Raw genomic sequence first — 25,032 nt, 5'->3', positions numbered from 1 at the left:
TTGACTGCGTGGTAATGGACGACGAAACCTACGTCAGAGCCGACTACAAGCAGCTTCCGGGACAGGAGTTTTATACGGCAAAAGGAAGGGGAAAGTAGCAGATATTTTCAAGCATATAAAACTGTCAAAGTTCGCAAATAAATATCTGGTTTGGCAAGCCATCTGTACCTGTGGCTTGAAAAGCAGCATTTTCATAGCTTCCGGGACTGTCAACCAAGAAATTTACGTGAAAGAGTGTTTAAATAAACGTCTGCTGCCTTCCCTGAAGAAACACGGTTGTTCCGTACTGTTTTGGCCGGATTTGGCATCTTGCCATTACGGTAAAAAGGCCATGGAGTGGTACGCCGCCAACAACGTGCAGGTGGTTCCCAAGGACAAGAACCCTCCCAACACGCCAGAGCTCCGCCCAATTGAGAAATACTGGGCTATTGTCAAGCGGAACCTAAAGAAGACCAAAAAACTGCTAAGGACGAGCAGCAGTTCAAGGCAAACTGGATTTCTGCGGCGAAGAAGGTGGACAAGGTGGCTGTACAAAATCTGATGGCAGGTGTCAAGCGTGAGGCCCGGCAATTCGGATTTGGAAAAGCGAAAGCCTAACTGAATATTTTTCCTGAATTTTATACTTATTGAACTTGAAAAAGAAATTTAATTTGATTTTTTAAATAACCGATTTCACCGATTTACACGCGTTTTCCCTTGACCAAATTTTGACCGTATCACCCTTTAAGCGACCCCCATATTTCAATTCTGGCTCTCTGCGTACCGTGCAAAAAGTCCATATCAATTCGTAATTATTTGTAGACTTAACAATACATAACTTTTTTGTCTAATATATATTACGTATGGACTAACTCACAATTTAGAAAACGATGTTAAGAAGTTTTAAGATACCACAACCCAAGTAATTCGATTGTGGATGACAGTCTTTCGTAGAAGTTTCTACGCAATCCATGGTGGAGGGTACATAAGATTCGGCCTGGCCGAACTTACGGCCGTATATACTTGTTTTCATATGTCTTTAAACTTGAATTGTCTTTTTAACTTACCTTATAATAAATAAAATATTAAATAATTTTTCAGAATTCAGAGCGGTCTTTAAAATATAATTGCTCGGCCTATATAAACGGAATAATAAAAACGCCAAATTGTCAACATTGATTCACTAACATTTCTCTTTCGAGTACGAATCTCGACCATAGTTGAAAATAACAAAGCGTGAATAACACGTGATACAATGACAGAGCCGCTGCTGTATGTGCAGTTTATTGGCGAAACAGACATAATTTTCAGTTCATCTCTTCACTGACTTTTTGTTGTTTTTAAACGTGTTATTTTGTTTGTTACTTTTCCATCGTTTTGGGGTACACATAGCCCATTATGTGTTGATGGTGATGTGTTGTTAGTTAGTTGCTACCGAATGGATGTGATGGTTGGTGCGTGTGGTTTTTTGCTTAACGCGATATTTCAAAAGAAAATTTACAATACACAACACAATTGACTGAAATACGTTTAGGAGAGCTTAGTAAAATATTATTAATTGGAAAATTACGAATGGCTGAAAATAACACAAATGTAAAGTGATGATAATAAAATCCTATTTAAATTGAGTTACCAGAAAAAGGAATACACCCATTTGATTGTACAAAATACCATCGAAATATTTTTTTGACCAGGTGTTACAAGTGTTTTTGATAACTCACCTATATAAACCTCGCTCATCGCTTTTTTTTGACGGCGTTACGATTGTGTATGTGGATTCTATAGCATTGAATAAAACAGGTATGTACATACTACATAAATGTCCTTTCTTGCCCTTTGGACTCATACTTTGAAGATATAAACAAAACATGTTATTGTTGTTGTTGTTTAAAACTAAATGTTCGTAGAATTCTGCACTGACATCTGGAAAGTGGTTTATGTTGTTTGTAGTTTAGAATTTTTGTGTGTCAACTGGGTTGTTTCTGTAATCTTCGATGAGAGGGAGAAAGTGTAAATTACTATAGTTGTTGTTGTTGTTGGATGTTTCTACAAACACTGTTAAGAACAGTGCAGCCTCGCATTGTCTAACATCGGCAAGTAATGTTAACCTTATTCAATGTCAATAACATTGTAATCTCTCTGTCTCTCTCTATGTCGCTCTCAAGGAGAATTGGGTATTAGGGGAAAACGTATAGAATTAGAAATTAATCGCAAAATTTAATTGTTTCTTGAATTTTAGATGAAATATTATTTTATATCAATATCTTTTTGGGTAATATATTTTTTGGGTAATATTTTTAAAAATTGTCCATAATCTAGTTTAGCTGTCCATGGCTTGCCCTGGCAAAACCAGTACATTCAAGAAAAACAAGTATAAACGGCCGTAAGTTCGGCCAGGCCGAATCTTATGTACCCTCCACCATGGATTGCGTAGAAACTTCTACGAAAGACTGTTATACACAATCGAATTACTTGGGTTGTGGTATCTTAAATCGTTTTCTAAATTGTGAGTTAGTCCATACGTGGTATATATTAGACAAAAAAGTATAGGTATGTCTACAAATAATTACGAATCGATAGGGACTTTTGCACGGTACGTAGAGAGCCATAATTGAAATATGGAGGTCGCTTATATGTGGGCTATATACAATTATGAACTTCATATGGACCAATTTTTGTGTGATTGGGGATCGATAACTATAGACCGATACGGACCTAGTTAGGCATGGTTGTTAACGGCCATATACTAGCACAATGTACCAAATTTCAACTGACTCTGATGAAATTTGCTCCTCCAAGTGGCTCCAAAACCAAATCTCGGGATCGGTTTATATGGGGGCTATATATGATTATGGACTGATATGGACCACTTTTGGCCTGGTTGTTAAATATCATATACTACCACCACGTACCAAATTTCAACCAGATCGGATGAATTTTGCTTCTTCAAAAGGCACCGGAGGTTAAATCTGGGGATCGGTTTATATGGGAGCTATATATAATTATGGGCTGATAGGAACCAATTCCTGCATGGTTGTTGGATACCATATACTAACATCACGTACCAAATTTCAACCGAATGGGAAGAATTTTGCTCTTCCAAGGGGCTCTGGAGGTCAAATCTGGGGATCGGTTTATATGGGGCCTATATATAATTATGGACCGATACCTACCAATTTTTGCATGGGAGTTTGAGGCCATATATTAACACCACGTACCAAATTTCAACTGAATCAGATGAATTTTCTTCTCTTAGAGGCTCCGCAAGCCAAATCGGGGGAACGGTTTATATGGGGGCTATATATAGTTATTGACCGATGTGGACCAATTTTTGCATAGTTGTTTGAGACCATATACTTACACCATGTACCAAATTTCAGCCGGATCGGATGAAATTTTCTTTTCTTAGAGGCTCCGCAAGCCAAATCGGGGGAACGGTTTATATGGGGGCTATATATAATTATTGACCGATGTGGACCAATTTTTGCATGGTTGTTAGAGACCATATACTAACACCATGTACCAAATTTCAGCCAGATCGGATGAAATTAGCTTCTCTTAGAGCAATCGCAATCCAAATTTGGGGTCCGTTTATATGGGGGCTATACGTAAAAGTGGACCGATATGGCCCATTTGCAATACCATCCGACTAGAGGTGTGCACGTGACACGAAATTGTCGTGACTCACGAACATTTTCGTGATTCGTGCGTGAGTCGTGAGTCACGCTCATGACAACAGCGTGAGTGTGCGTGAGCGTGATTAACAAACCAAAATGTCGTGCGTGAGCGTGAGTCACGAAAATAATATCTTCGTGAGTGTGCGTGAGTAAAGAATTACACTCACGAAAATATTCCTGCTCTCCAACATAAAACGCTTAAGAGTTAAATTCAATTAAAATTTTAGTGACACCTGGGATGTTAAGAGTTTAATAGCAATCTCGATTTTAATAATGCTCATGTTTTTAGACACTTCGGTAAGGTAAATTAATCATAAAATTATTCGTGAGTCACGATATTTTTCGTGAGTCACGATATTTTTCGTGAGTCACGGTATTTTTCATGAGTCACGACGTTTTCGTGCGTGAGTGTGCGTGAGTGTGCGTGAGTACAAATTTTCTTTTCGTGAGTGTGCGTGAGCGTGAGTCCTACAAAAAAATATCGTGCGTGAGTGTGCGTGAGTATGATTTTTCAGTCGTGAGTGTGCGTGAGCGTGAGTAAACTATTACTCACGTGCACACCTCTACATCCGACCTACATCAATAACAACTACTTGTGCCAAGTTTCAAGTCGATAGCTTGTTTCGTACGGAAGTTAGCGTGATTTCAACAGACGGACGGACGGACATGCTCAGATCGACTCAGAATTTCACCTCGACCCAGAATATATATACTTTATGGGGTCTTAGAGCAATATTTCGATGTGTTACGAATGACGGATGACAAAGTTAATATACCCCCACCCTATGGTGGAGGGTATAAAAACGGTGCATTTTTATTTTTATACCCTAAACCACATAGTGGTCAGGGTATAATAAGTTTGATCTGCCAAAAAATGTGCCTACCAGAAATATTGATTTTAGACCCCATTAAAATATATACCGACCGATTCAGAATCACCTCCTGAGTCGATCTAGCGCTAGGTGTCCGTCCGTCTGTCCATGTATTTGTTGTTCACAGGATTCCGGTCGCAATTATTAACCGATTTTGATGAAATTTTGTACAGGGATCAAATCGGATCAAATTTAGATATAGCTCCCATATATATGTATCGCCCGATTTTGACAAATGGGGTTACGTTGCGCTTTTTTACAAAGGGATCGTCACCAAATTTGGCAAAAAATAATCTTTTTCATCGCCCTTCAAGTCTGCAAAATTTCAACGAAATCGGTTCAGATTTAGCTATAGCTCCCATATATATGTAACGCCCGATTTTTCTAAATTTGGCCATAAAACCCTTATTTATCAACGGATCTTACTCAAAGTTGGCCAAATGTAATCTTCTATAGCACTAACTGTATGTGCAAAATTTCATCGGAATCGGTTCAGATGTAGATATAGCTCCCATATATGTATCGCCCGATATTAGACCTCATTTCTTAATTGATCTTACTCAAATTTTGCACAAGGTAACCTTTTGTGGTATTAATCAAACCCGCAGAATATTAAGCAAATTGGTTCAGATTTACATGAAGCTTCCATATATATGCATCGCTCGATTTTCCCAAATTTGGCCATAATTCTCTTATTTATTAACCAATGTTATTTAAATTTAAAATTTTGATGTACTAGCCGATTATACGTACTTGTAGCTTTTACATAAGAATATTGCTCGATTTTTACAAATATGGATTTATTACCCACACTAATTGAGCCAATTTCTGTTTTTTTAATAATGGGCTCAATATTAGTGGCATACTAACCCCGTAGGTGCAATATCAACTACAGCCAGTGTTGCTAGAAGTAGGGGAAATTCCCTCTATGTAGTTTTTTTTCTAATATTTAGCGTTTTATAGGGACGTAGGGCCACAATGTAGGCACATTTTCACTCAACACAATTTGTAATAATTTTTACATTTTGGTGGCTCTAGACGAGGAAATTAGAAGCCGGCAAGGCTTGATCTTTAACAATGTGTGGTAACAACAGTTACCACTAGTGCCAAAAAAAAAACAACAAAAATTCAAGATTACCACAAATCTACCAAACAAATATTTCTATAGAAATTTTTGTCAAAACTTTATTCCTGTAGGAAATTTTGTCAACATTTGATTTCTATAGAAAATTTTGTCAAAATTGTATTTCTATAGACATTTTTTTTTTTTCAAAATATTATTTCTATAAAAAATGTTCTCAAAACTTTATTTCTATGGAATTTTCTCTCAAAGTTTTATTTATATAGAATTTATTATCAAAATTTTATTTCTATAAAAAAGTTTCTATGTAAATAAAATTTTGACAAAATAAAATGTTGACAACATTTTCTGTAGAAGTAAAATTTGGACAAAATTTCTATAGCAATAAAATTTTGACAAAATTTTCTATAGAAATAACATTTCGACAAAATTTTCTATACAAATAAAATTTTTACAAAATTTTCAATAGAATTAAAATTTTGACAACATTCTCTATAGAATTAGAATTTTGACAACATTTTCTATAGAAAAACAAGTAAGGAAAGTCTAAAGTCGGGCGGGGCCGACTATATTATACCCTGCACCACTTTGTAGATCTAAATTTTCGATACCATATTAGAGGTGTGCACGTGAGTAATATTGTGCTCACGCTCACTCACACTCACGTCGCAGAAATCTTATTCACGCACACTCACGCACGATACTTTTTGGTAGGACTCACGGTCGCGCACGCTCACGAAAAGAAAATTTATACTCACGCACGAAATCTTTTAAATGTCATGACTCACGAAAAATATCGTGACTCACGAAAAATGTCGTGACTCACGAATAATTTTATGAGTGATTTACCTATAGAACCTGACTGAAAACATGAGTATGGTTAAAATCGAGTGCGTTATAAAACTCTTACCACCTAGGATGTCACTAAAATTATAAATGAATTCAACTCGTAAGCATTTTATGTTCGTAAGCGGGATTATTTTCGTGAGCGTGTTTTTCCGAAATTCGTTACTCACGAAGATATTATTTTCGTGACTCACGATCACGCACGACATTTGGTTGGTTAATCACGCTCACGCACACTCACGCCGTTGCCGTCAGCGTGACTCACGACTCACGCGTGAGTCACGAAAATGTTCGTGAGTCACGATAATTTCGTGTCACGTGCACACCTCTATACCATATCACATCCGTCAAATGTGTTGGGTGCTATATATAAAGGTTTGTCCCAAATACATACATTTAAATATCACTCGATTTGGACAGAATTTGATAGACTTTTACAAAATCTCAGACTCAAAATTTAAGTTGGCTAAAGGGTGATACGGTCAAAATTTCAAGGGAAAACGCGTGTAAATCGGTGAAATCGTTTATTTAAAAAATCAAATTAAATTTCTTTTTCAAGTTCAATTAGTATAAAATTCAGAAAAAATATTCAGTTTTTCGCTTTTCCAAATCCGAATTGCCGGGCCTCACGCTTGACACCTGCCATCAGATTTTGTACAGCCACCTTCTTCGCCGCAGAAAGCCCGTTTGCCTTGAACTGCTGCTCGTCCTTAGCAGTTTTTTTGGTCTTCCTTAGGTTCCGCTTGACAATAGCCCAGTATTTCTCAATTGGGCGGAGCTCTGGCGTGTTGGGATGGTTCTTGTCCTTGGGAACCACCTGCACGTTGTTGGCGGCGTACCACTCCATGGCCTTTTTACCGTAATGGCAAGATGCCAAATCCGGGCAAAACAGTACGGAACAACCGTGTTTCTTCAGGAAAGGCAGCGGACGTTTATTCAAACACTCTTTCACGTAAATTTCTTGGTTGACAGTCCTGGAAGCTATGAAAATGCTGCTTTTAAAGCCACAGGTACAGATGGCTTGCCAAACCAGATATTTCTTTGCGAACTTTGACAGTTTTATGTGCTTGAAAATATCTGCTACCTTTCCCCTTCCTTTAGCCGTATAAAACTCCTGTCCCGGAAGCTGCTTGTAGTCGGCTTTGACGTAGGTTTCGTCGTCCATTACCACGCAGTCAAACATCGTCAGCATCGTCGTGTACAGCCTCCGGGATCGCGCTTTGGCCGTCGTATTTTGTTTAACATCACGATTTGGACTCACTTGTAAGTCGATAGTCCGGCTCGTTATTTGGCTCGGTGCACGGTTGTAGACGATACACCCAGCTTATTTGCGGCATCTCGGAGAGAGAGGTTAGGGTTTCGCTTGAAACTACCGGGAACTTTCTTTGTCGTCTCAGCGGCTTCCGGTTTTCGATTTCCCCCCGATCCAGACTTCCTGGCTGTCGACAAACGTTCCCCAAACACTTTAATTACATTTGTAACGGTTGATTTGGCAACTTTTAGCGATTTGGCCAGCTTTGCGTGCGAGTAGCTCGGATTTTCGCGATGCGCGAGCAAAATTTTGATACGCTGCTCTTCTTGCTTGGACGGCATTTTGACAACTGAAGAGTGAATGCCAAAATCAAAATAGGAGCAACATTCTACACACACACACCTTCAAAATGAGGGGTGTTCAGGTTTTTTAAATGCAAAATTGAAAGAAATACGTCATGTTTATATTGACCAAATTTTTACCGTATCACCCTTTAATGCACTAGGGTGGAACACAATTTTAGTAAAAAATGTTCCACAGTGTGGCGCAGGCTATAAATAAAATATGGGAAACATTTAAATCTGAAGCAATTTTAAGGAAACCTCGCAAAAGTTTATTTATGATTTATCGCTCGATATATATGTGTTAGAAGTTTAGGAAAATTAGAGTCATTTTTAGAACTTTTCGACTAAGCAGTGGCGATTTTACAAGGAAAATGTTGGTATTTTGGCCATTTTTGTCGAAATCAGAAAAACATATATATGGGAGCTATATCTAAATCTGAACCGATTTCAATCAAATTTCGCACACATGACTATACTACTAATTGTACTCCTAGTGCAAAATTTCAACCAAATTGGGCCAAAACTCTGGCTTCTGGGGCCATATAAGTCCATATCGGGCGAAAAATATATATGGAAGCTATATCTAAATCTGAACCGATTTCAACCAATTTGGTACGCATAGCTACAATGCTAATTCTACTTCCTGTGCAAAATTTCAACTAAATCGGAGCAAAAAATTGGCCTCTGTGGTCATATGAGTGTAAATCGGCCGAAAGCTATATATGGGAGCTATATCTAAATCTGAACCGATTTCAATAAAATTTGGCACACTTGACTATAGTACTAATTGTTCTACTTGTGCAAAATTTTAAGCAAATTAGGGTAAAACTCTGGCTTCTGGGGCCATATAAGTCCATATCGGGCGAAATATATATATAAAGGGTGATTTGTTAAGAGCTTGATAACTTTTTTAAAAAAAAAAACGCATAAAATTTGCAAAATCTCATCGGTTCTTTATTTGAAACGTTAGATTGGTCCATGACATTTACTTTTTGAAGATAATTTCATTTAAATGTTGACCGCGGCTGCGTCTTAGGTGGTCCATTCGGAAAGTCCAATTTTGGGCAACTTTTTCGAGCATTTCGGCCGGAATAGCCCGAATTTCTTCGGAAATGTTGTCTTCCAAAGCTGGAATAGTTGCTGGCTTATTTCTGTAGACTTTAGACTTGACGTAGCCCCACAAAAATAGTCTAAAGGCGTCAAATCGCATGATCTTGGTGGCCAACTTACCGGTCCATTTCTTGAGATGAATTGTTCTCCGAAGTTTTCCCTCAAAATGGCCATAGAATCGCGAGCTGTGTGGCATGTAGCGCCATCTTGTTGAAACCACATGTCAACCAAGTTCAGTTCTTCCATTTTTGGCAACAAAAAGTTTGTTAGCATCGAACGATAGCGATCGCCATTCACCGTAACGTTGCGTCCAACAGCATCTTTGAAAAAATACGGTCCAATGATTCCACCAGCGTACAAACCACACCAAACAGTGCATTTTTCGGGATGCATGGGCAGTTCTTGAACGGCTTCTGGTTGCTCTTCACTCCAAATGCGGCAATTTTGCTTATTTACGTAGCCATTCAACCAGAAATGAGCCTCATCGCTGAACAAAATTTGTCGATAAAAAAGCGGATTTTCTGCCAACTTTTCTAGGGCCCATTCACTGAAAATTCGACGTTGTGGCTCGTTAGTAAGTCTATTCATGATGAAATGTCAAAGCATACTGAGCATCTTTCTCTTTGACACCATGTCTGAAATCCCACGTGATCTGTCAAATACTAATGCATGAAAATCCTAACCTCAAAAGAATCACCCTTTATAAAGGGTGATTCTTTTGAGGTTAGGATTTTCATGCATTAGTATTTGACAGATCACGTGGGATTTCAGACATGGTGTCAAAGAGAAAGATGCTCAGTATGCTTTGACATTTCATCATGAATAGCCGAACGATCTGCCACAACGTCGAATTTTCAGTGAATGGGCCCTAGAAAAGTTGACAGAAAATCCGCTTTTTTATCGACAAATTTTGTTCAGCGATGAGGCTCATTTCTGGTTGAATGGCTACGTAAATAAGCAAAATTGCCGCATTTGGAGTGAAGAGCAACCAGAAGCCGTTCAAGAACTGCCCATGCATCCCGAAAAATGCACTGTTTGGTGTGGTTTGTACGCTGGTGGAATCATTGGACCGTATTTTTTCAAAGATGCTGTTGGACGCAACGTTACGGTGAATGGCGATCGCTATCGTTCGATGCTAACAAACTTTTTGTTGCCAAAAATGGAAGAACTGAACTTGGTTGACATGTGGTTTCAACAAGATGGCGCTACATGCCACACAGCTCGCGATTCTATGGCCATTTTGAGGGAAAACTTCGGAGAACAATTCATCTCAAGAAATGGACCGGTAAGTTGGCCACCAAGATCATGCGATTTGACGCCTTTAGACTATTTTTTGTGGGGCTACGTCAAGTCTAAAGTCTACAGAAATAAGCCAGCAACTATTCCAGCTTTGGAAGACAACATTTCCGAAGAAATTCGGGCTATTCCGGCCGAAATGCTCGAAAAAGTTGCCCAAAATTGGACTTTCCGAATGGACCACCTAAGACGCAGCCGCGGTCAACATTTAAATGAAATTATCTTCAAAAAGTAAATGTCATGGACCAATCTAACGTTTCAAATAAAGAACCGATGAGATTTTGCAAATTTTATGCGTTTTTTTTTTTTTTTAAGTTATCAAGCTCTTAACAAATCACCCTTTATATATATATATATATATATATATATATATATATATATATATATATATATATATATATATATATATATATATATATATATATATATATATATATATATATATATATATATATATATATATATATATATATATATATATATATATATATATATATATATATATATATATATATATATATATATATGGGAGCTATATCTAAATCTGAACCGATTTCTTCCAAAATCAATAGGGATCTATTCTGAGCCAAAACACATACTTGTGCCAAATTTGAAGTCGATTGGACTAAAACTGCGACCTAGACTTTGATTACAAAAATGTGCTCACGGACAGACGGATATGGCTATATCGACTCAGGATCCCACCCTAAGCATTTTTGCCAAAGACCCCATGTGTCTATCTCGTCTCCTTCTGGGTGTTGCAAACATATGCACTAACTTATAATATCCTGTTCCACAGTGTGGCGCAGGGTATAAAAAACAAGTAAGTAAAGTCTAAAGTCGTGTTACCATCTCAACTAGAGGTGTGCGCGGGACTGAAATTTCACTCACACTCACGCACATTCACGAAGCAAAATGTTTATTCACGCACGCTCACGCACGATACATGTTGTAGCCAATCCCACTCACGCACATTCACGAAATGAAAACCAGTACTCACGCACGCTCACACACGAACTACTTTTAAGGACTCACGTTCACGACAAATTCACGAGCCTCACGACATTTTCCAAACGGAAATCAGCAAAGGTAACATACTTCAAAAATAGAATATAGTTCGAGAGCTAAATTAATTTCATTTAACATACGAGTATGAATTAAATCTTGATTTTTTCGTGAGCGTGACTACGCAGAAATTTTATTCACGCACATTCATTTTTATTTCTCACGCACGCTCACGCACGACATATTTATTTTAGTCCCATTCACGCACATTCACGAGACTTGCTTTGGATTTTGTTCACGACTCACGTGATTCACGTGTGAATCACGCGTGTCACGAGAATTTCGTGTCACGCGCACACCTCTAATCTCAACTAGAGGTGTGCGCGTGACACGAAATTGTCGTGACACGCGTGAATCGTGAACGAAAACTGAAGAAACTCTCGTGAATGGGACTGAAACAATTGTGTCGTACGTGAGAAATAAAATTGGTTCGTGAATGTGCGTGAATAAAATTTCTGCAAAATCACGCTCACGTTGAAAAATTTAATTCTCACTGCACCCAGAGAAGGAATATGATCACCTCAAACATGTTTTAAGAGCAAAATGTTATTTTTGGGTGGTGACCATGTTAACATAAAAATGGTCCTATGCAATATTGCCAAAAACGATATTAAAACCCCCCAAATTTACATAGGAATGCTTTTCTTAAAAAAAAAATCTTATAATTTTGTATTAAAAAAATCAGAGGCCTAGGCCAAAATGAGTCTATCTAATATCTTCTATGTGTTCTCAAATCAGAAGACATTTCGTCATCTATCATTTGGATTCAACCTAATATAAATCTTTTATTTTTACCTTGGATCTTGACAATTGCCGAAGGAATTAGCGTATTTTAAGAGGAAAAATAAAAAAATAGAATCTCACTAAAAGACAATCACTACACTGAAAAAAATATTGTCGTGAGGTCAAAGATTTCATGTCTTTAAAATACGAATACAAATTTTGCTTAGCATAGAAGACGCATTTCTCTAAAATAAAGTTATTTTCCTTGTCCAAAAGTCGATAAACTTTTCAATGAAGTCGTATTGTCCTTATAATTAAGTGATTTGAGTTAAAAATGGGTATCTTAACATGAAAGAAAAAAATTATAGGCTAAGGTCAACTTGACTTTAATAATTCAGAAAAATTCTTTAAATTTAATGAAATTGTCTTTAAATTTGTTGTCTTTTTGCATATTGACTACAAAGCAAAAAATCGTTCAAATATAGGACATGTTTTTCAAAACTTTATTTTAAAGAAGTTTTTTATTTCAAACATAGCATAATTTCTACTGGAAGTCGAGTCCTAATTTGGAAAATAAAGTTGCCGTTAACTCGTTTTTGAAGGACTTTGATAGCATATGAAGAAAAAAAGCTGAGAAAGCGAAAAATTAAAATTTGCTTCCTAGAAGCAAGTACACAAAACCTAAATTTAAAAGAGGATTGTGTCTTAAAAGTATCCTTACTTGTATTCTCCGCTTCTTTGGCTCGGAATCAATACCAACTTTTTTAAAGTAAAGACAAAATCTTTGGAACCGAGTATGCTTTTTTTTCAGTGTAGTGGTGTGTCGTCATTTTACAATGAAATAGGCAATTAAGATAAAATGTCGAAAATTCAAGACGTTTATTCACCTTTGTACAAAGTTCAAATGAATTGAATGAAAACAAGTTTGTTCTTATTGACCACTACATAAAAGTCTAAATTGTATAAATATGTAACCGGATATTGGTAATTTCCGGTTCAATTATATTGAAATTAAATGAAAAATGATAGAAATTATACAAGTTTTTTTTTTAAGTCAGATTTTTTTTCAAATTCAATAGCGCCAAAAACACCATGTACAAAATTTCATCAAAATTGGTTGATAAATGTCACCGGAATCCTTCGAACACTATATACATGGACGGACACCAAAGGCTAGATCGACTCAGTAGGTGATTCTGAGTCGATCGGTATATAACATATTTTATGGAATCTAAAATCAATATTTTTGGTAGGCACATTTTTTTGGTAAATCAAAATTATTATACCCTGACCTGAACATTAAACCAAATCTTCAAAATAAGTCTTAGCCCATATTTGAAGTCTTTTTATCTTCAATCTAAAGATTAAATATTTCAGTTAATTTAAAGACGATATTTTTAACTCAAAAATGTTTTTCTTTACTTCAAGAAAAATGTGCCTTAGTTCAAAGATATACGATTTTAACGGAGGGACACAAATATCCAAAATTTGTGTCTTAAATTTAATATATATTTTTTTGAAGCAAAGATAATTTTTTAAACTTTCTTTTAATTTCATTATTTTAAAGAAATTTGTCTTTAATATTATGTAAATTGCGTATCCTTAAATTTAGGTTGCGTAATCTTTGATACCAAGTAAACATTTTTTCAAAGAACATTAAATGACACTTCATACAACAAAGGACTTGAATGCAAATCATTCATGACATATGCCTTATTAATTAAACTTAAAAATAATTATTTTGAGTAAAACAATGAATTAGAAAATTCCTAGGAAGTGTGACAATATCAAATAAAAATAGCTTCAATGTAATTTTTTAGAAAATGTGCATGTTACTAAAACCTTTAAATCTTTGTTATTTCAATTTTATTGAAATAAATAATAAATCAATTTTCTACTTTATACTTCCATATTTAAGAGTGTATCATATTATTCTATTTTTTTTTTTTGTGGAATCAGTCTAAATTGCCTGCTCGAAAAAAAAACATTTGTTTAGTTGTTAAATACTTCTGCAATTTTTCATGTTAAGTTAAATTTCCAGACTTTCTTTGTTATGGCAATTTATTAATGTGTTTCTGAAATTGTTTTTATCAGCAATCTTTGAGGCTTGAATGTAAGCAGAAAGTACTTGGGAAACTAGTAATTACCACTTTGGAGCAATTGTAGTTGGTTGTGTTTGCTATACAATATGGAGATAACAAACAACAATTTACAGTGGACAGCAAAAATTTGCGAAGAATAATTGAAATTGAATCAATCTATAGAAATTTTAGTTAATATTTTATTTCTATAGGAACTTTTGTCAAATTTTTATTTCTATAGAAAATTTTCACAAAATTTAATTTCTATAGAAAATTATGTCAAATTTCTTTTTTATAGAAAACTTCTTTTCTATAGAAAATTTTTTCAAAATTTTATTTCTATAGAAAATTATATCAAATTTATTTTCTATAGAAAATTTTGTCAAAATTTTATTTTTATAGAAAATTTTGTCAAATTTCTTTTCTATACAAAATTTTCTCAAAATTTTATTTCTATAGAAAATTTTCAAAAAATTTCATTTCTATAGAAAATTTTCACAAAATTTCATTTCTATAGAAAATTTTGTCAAAATCTTTCTATAGAAAATTTTCACAAAATTTTATTTCTATAGAAAAATTTATCAAAATGTCAATTTTGTCAAAATTTTATTTTTATAGACAATTCTGTCAATATTTTATTTCTATAGAAAATTTTGTAAATTTTTTTTTTGTTTTTATAGGAAATTATGTAAAAATGTTGTTTCCATAGACAATTTTGTCAAAATTTTATTTCTATAGAAAATTTTGTCAAAATTTTATTTCTATAGAAAGTTTTCACAAAATTTTATTTCTATCGAAAATTTTGTCAAAATTTTATTTCTATAGAAAATTTTGTTAATATTTTATTTCTATAAAAAATGTTGTCAAAATTTTATTTCTATAGAAAATTTTGTTAATATTTTATTTCTATAGGAAATTTTGTCAAAATTTTATTTCTATAGAAAATTTTGTCAACATTTTATTTCTATAGAAAATTTTGTCAAAATTTAATTTCTATAGAAAATTTTCACAAAATTTAATTTGTATAGAAAATATTCACAAAATTTTATTTCTATAGAAAATTATGTCAAAATTTTATTTCTATAGAAAATTTTCATTTTATTTCTATAGAAAATTATATCAAACTTCTTTTTTATAGAAAATTTTGTCAAAATTTTATTTATGATTAAAGAACAAAAACCAAAAATAACAAAACAAAACGAACATTTTATTTCTATAGAAAATTTTCACAAAATTTTACTTCTATAGAAAATTTTCACAAAATTTTATTTCTGTAGAAAAATTTATCAAAATGTCATTTCAATTTTGTCAAAATTTTATTTTTATAGACAATTCTGTCAAAATTTTTTTCTATAGAAAATATTGTCAAATTTTTTTTATAGGAAATTATGTAAAAATGTTATTTCTATAGAAAATGTTGCCAAAATTTTATTTCTATAGAAAATTTTGTCAAAATTTATTTCTTTAGAAAATTTTGTCAAAATTTTATTTCTATAGAAAATTTTGTCAAAATTTTATTTCTATAGAAAATTTTGTCAAAATTTTATCTCTATAGAAAATTTTGTCAAAATTTTATTTCTATAGAAAATTTTGTGAAAATTTAATTTCTATAAAAAATTATGTCAAAAGTTTTTTTTTATACAAAATTACGTCAAAATTTTATTTCTATAGAAAATTTTGTCAAATTTCTTTTCTTTAGAAAATTTTGTCAAAATTTTATTTCTATAGAAAATTTTCACAAAATTTTATTTCTATAGCAAATTTTGTCAAAATTTTATTTCTATAGAAAATTTATTTCAAAATTTTATTTCTATAGAAAATTTTGTGAAAATTTAATTTCTATAAAAAATTATGTCAAAAGTTTTTTTCTATACAAAATTACGTCAAAATTTTATTTCTATAGAAAATTTTGTCAAATTTCTTTTCTATAGAAAATTTTGTCAAAATTTTATTTCTATAGAAAATTTTCACAAAATTTTATTTCCATAGAAAATTTTCACAAAATTTTATTTCTATAGAAAATGTTATCAAAATGTCTTTCAATTTGGCAAAATTTTATTTTTATAGACAATTGTGTCAAAATTTTATTTTTATAGCAAATTTTCTCAAAATTTTATTTCTATAGCCGAATTTTCCCAAAAATTTATTTCTATAGCCAAATTTTCTCAAAACTTTTTTCTATAGAAAATTTTCACAAAATTTAATTTCTATAGAAAATTTTCACAAAATTTTATTTCTATAGAAAATTATGTCAAAATTTTATTTCTATAGAAAATTTTCACAAAATTTTATTTCTATAGCAAATTTTGTCAAAATTTTATTTCTATAGAAAATTTTGTGAAAATTTAATTTCTATAAAAAATTATGTCAAAAGTTTTTTTCTATACAAAATTATGTCAAAATTTTATTTCTATAGAAAATTTTGTCAAATTTCTTTTCTATAGAAAATTTTTTCAAAATTTTATTTCTATAGAAAATTTTCACAAAATTTCATTTCCATAGAAAATTTTCACAAAATTTTATTTCTATAGAAAATGTTATCAAAATGTCTTTCAATTTGGCAAAATTTTATTTTTATAGACAATTGTGTCAAAATTTTATTTATATAGCAAACTTTCTCAAAATTTTATTTCTATAGCCGAATTTTCCCAAAAATTTATTTCTATAGCCAAATTTTCTCAAAACTTTTTTCTATAGAAAATTTTTTCAAAATTTTATGTCTATAGAATATTTTGGGAAAGTTTTATTTCTATGGAAAATTTTGTTAAAATTTTTATTTCTATAGAAAATTTTGTTAAAATTTTTATTTCTATAGGAAAATTTGTCAACATTTTTATTTGTATTGAAAATTTTGTCAAAATTTTATTTCTATAGAAAATTATGTCAAAATTTGATTTTTATAGAAAATTTTGTCAAAATTTAATGTCTATAGAAAATTTTGTCAAAAGTTTGTTTCAATAGAAAATTATGTCAAAATTTTATTTCTATAGAAAATTTTGTCAAAATTTTATTTCTATGGAAAATTTTGCCCAGATTTTATTTCTATAGAAAATTTTGTCAAGATTTTATTTCTATAGAAAATTTTGTCAAGATTTTATTTCTATAGAAATATTTTTCAAAATGTTATTTCTATAGAAAATTTTGTCAAAATTTCATTTCTATAGAATGATGATGGGTACATTATATTTTGTCTGGTCGAACTTACGGCTGCATATACTTGTCTTCAGTTTATATATGTTTTCTATTTTGATTTACAAATTTGCCCTAAATATTTTTTTTCGCACAAACGGTTTTAAATATATTTTTTTTTGAATATTGAAATAGACTGCCAAAACTAAAAAAAATGGGATGGCAGGAAAAGACTCAATGTTTTGGGTCAACAAACAAACACACAATTCCGATAAAATTACAAGAAGAAAAACATGTACGGTGCCTTGAACTTATATATCGTTGTTTTGATATTTTGATATAATTTCTTAATTAATTTTATTATCTACATATATTTCGGGTTGGAAATTCACTTGGTCATTTACCTCGTCTCTCTTTATTGCCGACAAATCAAAAGGAAACAACACCAAACAAATGCTCAATCTTTACGGGATTTCATGTTATAAATGATTGTTTTTTGTTTTGTTTTATAATTTATTGCTATTGAATATACCCATCGATCGTCGTCTATAGATAACATCAATGCAAAAGAATACGTTTGTTACCATTAGCCTAGAATTCAAAGTGTAAATTAAAATATATTACGGATATATAATATCCGTTGAATTAAATTAAATTTAATGGGGGCTATATAATTATTATGTTAGAGGGCATATACTTATCGGGGATCGGTTTATATTGAGAACTCTCCTTAAAAAATCTGAAAGACCATCCAGATTTTTTCTCAAAATTTTATTTTCCTCAATTTCCATTTATTTATGATTACAATTCATATATTACTCTTCTTCTTCCACATACTAGTTTAGGATATAATCATATCATAAATGCCACTCAATCCTAATCAAATATATTAGAGTGACGTGTGTCAGAACGAGATTTGAAATCATATCAATTCAAATCCCTAATAAACGACTTGTGATTATTATTAAAAAAAACACAAAACAATAACAAACCAAAAAATTAATGAAATACAACAATTATGTGATTTTGATTAAGCAGCTGGTATTTTATATCGGCTACTATCAGCGGCAGATATATAGAGAATTTTGTTATTGCACGCGATTATGTAAATTCTCAAACTTGTCTCGCCGTATTGCAATCAGTCCTCGGTTGTCGATGTCTTAACATTTTCAATACACGCAAAAAAAATAGAAAATTGTATACAAAGCGCGGTTGCCACAGTGGGTATAATTCTACCAATAATAGATTTTCTACTATCTATAGAAATAAAATGTTGACATAATTTTCTATAGAAATAAACTATTGATACAATTTTCTATAGAAATGAAATTTTGACAAAATTTCCTATTGAAATACAATTTTGACAAAATTTTCTATAGAAATAACATTTTGACAAAATTTTCTATAGAAATAAAATTTTGACAAAATTTTCTATAGAAATAAAATTTTGACAAAATTTTCTATAGAAATAAAATTTTGACAAAATTTTCTATAGAAATAAAATTTTGACAAAATTTTCTATAAAAATAAAATTTTGACAAAATTTTTATAAAAATAAACATTTTACAAAATTTTCTATAGAAATAAAACTTTGACAAAATTTTCTATGGAAATAAAATTTTGACAAAATTTTCTATAGAAATAAAATTTCGACAAAATTTTCTATAGAAATAAAATTTTGACAAAATTTTCTATAGAAATAAAATTTTGACAACATTTTCTATAGAAATAAAATTTTGACAAAATTTTCTATAGAAATTAAGGTTTTGACAAAATTTTCTATAGAAATAAAATTTTGACAAAATTTTCTATAGAAATAAAATTTTGACAAATTTTCTATAGAAATAAAAGTTTGACAACATTTTCTATAGAAATAAAATTTAGAAAAATCTTTTATAGAAATAAAATTTTGACAAAATTTTCTAAAGAAAAAAAATTTTGACAAAATTTTCTTTAGAAATAAAATTTGGCAAAATTTTCTATAGAAATAAAATTTTGACAAAATTTTCTATAGAAATAAAATTTTGACAAAATTTTCTATAGAAATAACATTTTGACAAAATTTTCTATAGAAATAAAATTTTGACAAAATTTTCTATAGAAATAAAATTTTGACAAAATTTTCTATAGAAATAAAATTTTGACAAAATTTTCTATAGAAATAAAATTTTGACAAAATTTTCTATAGAAATAAAATTTTGACAAAATTTTCTATAGAAATAAAATTTTGACAAAATTTTCTAAAGAAATAAAATTTTTACAAAATTTTCTATAGAAATAAAATTTTGACAAAATTTTCTATAGAAATAAAATTTTGACAAAATTTTCTATAGAAATAAAATTTTGACAAAATTTTCATAAAAATAAAGTATTGAGAACATTTTTTGTAGAAATACAATATTGACAAAATTTTCTATAAAAATAAAATTTTGTCTAAATTTTCTATAGAAATAAAATTTTGACAAAATTTTCTATTGAAATAAAATTTTGACGAAATTTTCTATAGAAATAAAATTTTGACAAAATTTTCTATAGAAATAAAATTTTGACAAAATTTCCTAAACAAATAAAATTTTGATAACATTTTTTATAGAAATAAAATTTTGACAAAATTTTCTATAGAAATAAAATTTTGACAAAATTTTTTTATAGAAATAAAATTTTGACAAAATTTTCTATGGAAATAAAATGTTGAAAAAAATTTTCTATAGAAATAAAATTTTGACAAAATTTTCTATTGAAATAAAATATTGAGAACATTTTTTTAGAAATACAATTTTGACAAAATTTTCTATAAAAATAAAATTTTGTCCAAATTTTCTATAGAAATAAAATTTTGACAAAATTTTCTATAGAAATAAAATTTTGACAAAATTTTTTTATAGAAATAAAATTTTGACAAAATTTTCTATGGAAATAAAATGTTGAAAAAATTTTCTATAGAAATAAAATATTGAGAACATTTTTTATAGAAATACAATTTTGACAAAATTTTCTATAAAAATATAATTTTGTCTAAATTTTCTATAGAAATAAAATGTTGACAAAATTTTCTATAGAAATAAAATTTTGACAAAATTTTCTATAGAAATAAAATTTTGACAAAATTTCCTAAAGAAATAAAATTTTGATAACATTTTTTATTGAAATAAAATTTTGAAAACAATTTCGATAGAAATAAAATTTTGACAAAATTTTTTATAGAAATAAAATTTCGACAAAATTTTTTATAGAAATAAAATTTTGATAACATTTTTTATAGAAATAAAATTTTGAAAAAAATTTTGATAGAATAGAATTTTGCAACATAAAATTTTTTTATTTGGTAGTTTTTGGGTAACATTTTCTTGACATTTCGGTAAATTATTTTTGGCTCGAGTAGCAACCGTGCCCCCATTACCATCCGACGGTAGCCAGTATAAAAACTGTTCCTTTATTTTTAAAAACAAAATTATCCTTAGTATTGTGTAAATTGTATGTCCTAAAAGTTAGGTTAAATTAGCTTGCATATCAGGTCGATATTTTTGCAGTGTAGGATTTGACACACGCCAAACTTTTTTTCCTATTAATTTAGCAAGTTTGATTGCTACGTTTCGGTTCCTTTGCTACACATAAAGCTTCTTAATAATAAGTGAAAACAAGTGAAAGTAATTAAGAATGTTTTGTTTAATACCTAATATAAATTGTTTATTAATAAATTGCATACCATAATAAGCATATGTTTTTGATTCAGTCCATGGACATGTATCCATCCATTCCCCTAACCTCCAATCAGCCGTATTCTCATTATCTTAGCTCAATCGATGGCAAATAAACTTTGGACCCACATCAGTCCACACTCGAATAACGTAAATGTAAAATGGGATTTTTTTGTTCGAAACCAGCCCATAATGTTCTCATATTTTTGTGTGGTATTAATAAAAAAACTGCTGTTAATGAAAATTTGCAACAACTATTTGCAAATAAAAGACCTAATGAATTTTAATACGCAACAGTGGAGATATAACAACAATAAACAAATTTATATCTATTATGTATTAGATAAATAAGAAAGAAAAAAACATTCACTAGCCGGTACTAACAAGACGCAAGCAAAAGCAAAACAGAAAAAAAAAACAAAAAATAAAAAAATGTTAGAAGAACGCCACATTTATATCTAATGAGACATGGGTGTAGGATTGGCACATACTTTTCATGCGAATATATTCGAAAATAGTGCAATACTCTATAACAAGCATTGTTGATATACGATATTGTATATATTTATATTTCTGCAATTTTTTTATTGAATTTAGACAAAGCGAGGGGAAAGTATTAACATGAAGTTCTTTTAATTCAATATTTTATAACTCGGTTTTTTTCATATTTTTAATGGGTAATTTAACTTTTTTTGTTTCAAATAGGTTAGAAACGGAGCAAGAATTAATAAAATGGTATGAATTATTCAAATTTTGTCGAAAAAACATGCAAAATCTATTCTAGAAAAAATGCGAATTTTTGAAAATATTTGAGGTCAAACGTTTCACACAAGCTTTAGGATACATTATTCATTCATAAAAAATTTTAAAATTATTTATTTGACAAAATATCACAAAATTTTTTAAATCACATCCTAAACACTGAATTTGGATCACACCTTAAGAAGTGATGCAAATTCAGTGCAACAGCTGTTGAAATGGTGGACATTCGTCCTATGACAACATCATGTTAAATTCATCACTTCTGCGCCAATTTTGCACCACTTCCGGATCAAAAAAAAAAAACATTTTCACTACTTTTTTGGCGACATTTTTTTAGGGACAAAATTGATCCAATTATTTTTTTGAGCATCAAAAAACTACTTGATTAAAAAATTGATTGATTTCATTAGCAATTTTAATTGATTCAATTAAATTTTTAATTGATGTTGATTACGAAATACAATTAATATTTTAATAAAAAACGAAACTATTTTTAATCACTATACTATATTTCAATCACTTTCTACAACTATAATTTTCAATCCTTTTTAATTTGATTCAAAATTTGATAGTTCAAAAAAAAAATAATTTAAAAAAATATTCATACTTTTTTAACTGTCTTACTCTTTCGAGTTTAATTAAAAAGTTAATTGAATCAATTAATTTTGTAATTGAAAATATCAGCCATTGACTTAATTGACTTACCCCCATTTTCTTGAAGCTTCTTTAGTGCTCCGTTAACTAACGAACTTTTAAACCGTATTATGGACATAGCTGTCATCTTGCCTATAAATTTCATATGCCAGTTAGCAACTTAACTGCCGAAATTTTTTCAGTTAAAGTTAACCGAAGAGAAGATATTTGCAATTTACCTTCTGTTAACTGGGAGTTAAAGCCTAACGGAGCTACATGAAAATGGCCGTTAATGTTTTTAGTTAGTGAAAAATATTTTGGTGATATTTTCTTCTGTGTATACTTTCTTATGGATTTTCCTATTATAGTTATAGTTGAAATTTTCTTGAAATTTAGTCAAAATTTAATGAACCAGAGCATAGTATGGAACTAATTATTTCCGAACAAAATTTTCAATTAAATTGTTAATTGAATATTTCATTTAATTAAAATGTTAATTGGATTAATTAATATTTAAATTGAAAATGTAAATGTAAAAATTTTCAATAATTTTCCCAATTGATTTTATTTTTTAATTTGATAAAAAAGTAATCACAGAAATGATAGTATCAATTAAAAAATTAATTGATCCAATAAGAAAATTAATTGATACTATTAATTTTTGTGATTGATATTTGTTTCAATTAAAAAATTTGTTGAATCAATTAAATTTTTAATTGAATATTTTTTAGTACTCAATTAAGACTTTAATCGGAAAAATGTTCGTGAATTTTTTTTCTGTGTGAAAATTATAAGAAAAGTATTTTATTTAAAGACAAAATAATTATTACACAAAAATTCAACTGAATCGAATGAAATTTGCTCCTCCCAGAGGCTTCAAAACCAAATCTGGGGGTCGGTTTATATGGGGGCTATATGTGATTATCGACCGATATGGACCAATTTGGGTATGGTTGTTAAAGACCATATACTAACACCACGTAGCAAATTTTAACCGGATCGGATGAAATTTGCTCCTCAAAGAGGCTCCGGAGGTCAAATCTGGGGATCGGTTTATATGGTCTATATATAATTTTGGACCGATGTGGACCAATTTTTGCATGGTTGTTAGAGACCATATACTAACACCATGTACCAAATTTCAGCCGGATCGGATGAAATTTGCTTCTCTTTGAGGCTCCGCAAGCCAAATCTGGGGATCGGTTTATATGGGGACTATATATAATTATGGGCCGATATGGACCAATTTTTACATGGTTGTTAGAGACCATATACTAACACCGTGTACCAAATTTCAGGCGGATCGGATGATATTTGCTTCTCTTAGATGCTCCGCAAGCCAAATCTGGGGCTTCGTTTATATGGGGGTTATACGTAAAAGTGGAATACCATCTGACCTACATCAATAACAACTACTTGTGCCAAGTTTCAAGTCGATAGCTTGTTTCGTTCAGATGTTAGCGTGATTTCAACAAACGGACGGACGGACATGCTTAGATCGACTCAGAATTTCACCACGACCCAGAATATATATACTTTATGGGGTCTTAGAGCAATATTTCAAACGGAATGACAAAGTTAATATATCCCCCTTCCTATGGTGGAGGGTATAAACAAATTTAAAGTGCCGAAGAAATCAAATACATTTGTTATTTCTAATTCCGTAACTGGTACAATCATTTTCACGATTGAAACAATTTCAATTCAATTTCGTAATTAAAGCAGAAAAAAAAAATTCGTAATTATTTTTTTAATTTAAATCTTCTTCATTCACGAAAATGATAGTATCAACCACAGAATTAATTAAAAATCAAAAATATACTTGATTAAAAAATTTATTTATTTATTCGACACTCTCAATTATTGTTTTAATTTTTACGTTTTCAATTTCAATCAACTTTTTAATTGGAAATATTTTGGTAATATTTTTTTCTGTGTACATATAACATTTATTCCCATTTTGATATATGAACAAGTACATACGGCCGTAAGTTCGGTCAGGCCGAAGCTTATGTACCCTCCACCATGGATTGCGTAGAAACTTCTTCTAAACACTGCCATCCGCAATCGAATTACATGGGTTGCGGCCAGGCCGAAGCTTAGGTACCCTCCACCATGGATTGCGTAGAAACTTCTACTGAAGACTGTCATCCACAATCGAATTACTTGGGTTGCGGTAGCACTTGCCGATGGCAAGGTATCTTAAAGCTTCCTAACGCCGTCTTCTAAATTGCAAGCTACTCCATATGTGTTGACAAAATTTTCTATAGAAATAAAATTTTGGTAGATTATTTTTGGCTCGAGTGGCAACCATGATTATGAACCGATATGGACCAATTTTTGTGTGACTGGGGATCGGCTATATATATAACTACAGACCTACATGAACCAATGTTGGCATGATTATTAGTGGCCATATATTAGCACCACCTTGCAAATTTAAACCGGATCGGAAGATTTTTTCTTCTCCAAGAGTCCCCGGGG

General features: G+C 30.7%; 1 protein-coding gene across 1 annotated transcript in view; it reads left to right on the top strand.

Moving 5' to 3' along the window:
* Positions 1–1,377: 1,377 nt before the first annotated feature.
* LOC142222234 (glutathione-specific gamma-glutamylcyclotransferase 1) overlaps positions 1,378–25,032 on the top strand; it is a 50,551-nt gene continuing 26,896 nt past the window's right edge. The window contains exon 1 of the mRNA XM_075292250.1: positions 1,378–1,779. The gene's annotated coding sequence lies outside the window, so the exon portion shown is untranslated. The remainder of the gene's footprint in view (positions 1,780–25,032) is intronic.

This window comes from Haematobia irritans, chromosome 1 (assembly GCF_050003625.1).
Source record: "Haematobia irritans isolate KBUSLIRL chromosome 1, ASM5000362v1, whole genome shotgun sequence".
Taxonomy (NCBI): domain Eukaryota; kingdom Metazoa; phylum Arthropoda; class Insecta; order Diptera; family Muscidae; genus Haematobia; species Haematobia irritans.
This window is presented reverse-complemented; position numbering and strand designations above follow the sequence as displayed.